The sequence below is a fragment of the Kryptolebias marmoratus genome, linkage group LG8, assembly GCF_001649575.2.
Source record: "Kryptolebias marmoratus isolate JLee-2015 linkage group LG8, ASM164957v2, whole genome shotgun sequence".
In the NCBI taxonomy this organism is placed as follows: domain Eukaryota; kingdom Metazoa; phylum Chordata; class Actinopteri; order Cyprinodontiformes; family Rivulidae; genus Kryptolebias; species Kryptolebias marmoratus.
The window spans coordinates 25,500,539-25,501,471 of NC_051437.1; the positions used below are offsets into that span (position 1 = coordinate 25,500,539).

Consider the following 933-nt stretch of genomic DNA (forward strand, 5'->3'; position numbering starts at 1 on the left):
CCCCCCCCCCCCCCCCCCCCCCCCCACATCCACTGACCGTTAGATAGCCCTTCCTAAATCACCTCTCCTTTCCTTTCTGTTGACAGTTTTTGCTTCTTGGAGAAAGGGGGGAAAAAAGTTGGCTTTCAGCGTGTAAGTGTGTGTGTTTGTGTGCGTGTGTGTGTGGTGGAGAAATTGTTCAAAAAGCCGCCTTCAGCTCGACTGGCGGTGTGGAAATTTTGGCGACCTGGATTCAACTTTCGGCCCCCTCTTTGCTACTCCACGAAGTGAAGGTTGATATGCCACATCAGGTAAGAGATGACTCAAACTCATCTGTGATTTGTTTAGCCTGCAGTGATGAGCTGGCTGCTCCATAAGAGAACAAAAAAATGTTTTTCCCCCCCTCCCTTCCCTTCTCCCCACAGCTCTTTGTTTTGTTTCCCAGCCTTACAGTGTGTTTATAATATTGAGACCTCATCTCGCATTTCAGCCTCCTAAACTTGTCCCAGTGTTTGGTGTGCAGTGCTATTGTTATAGGCTCATGCATCCCTTCACATTCCACATGTGTGTGTTTGCCTGCAGCAGGGCCGGAGTGTGCAAATCCCTTCAAATCCCAAAATGCGAATGCATACAAAAATGTGATCGGGCTTATCATATTTCTTTAAGTTAAGACTTTGTTTTGCAGACGTTTGTAATATTCGATTCAAGATGGCGTCGCACGCTCTCCTTCCCGAAGGTTGTCAGTCCGTGATTTTGGAGAGTCTGCTGGAAAAACAAAAAGACAGAATAGCATCGAGATAAGTGGAGTGAAATGGACAGATATACAGGTGCTGGTCATAAAATTAGAATATCATGAAAAAGTAGATTGATTTCAGTAATTCCATTTAAAAAGTGAAACTTGTATATTATATTCATACATTACATACAAACTCATATATTTCAAATGTTTATTTC

The 933-nt window shown here is 43.5% G+C and overlaps 1 protein-coding gene across 1 annotated transcript in view; it reads left to right on the forward strand.

The window, feature by feature from the left end:
* The window catches only part of LOC108233105 (vitamin D3 receptor A), a 66,658-nt gene that overhangs the window by 1,199 nt on the left and 64,526 nt on the right, over positions 1–933 (forward strand). Inside the window, exon 2 of the mRNA XM_017411319.3 lies at positions 87–290. The gene's annotated coding sequence lies outside the window, so the exon portion shown is untranslated. The remainder of the gene's footprint in view (positions 1–86; positions 291–933) is intronic.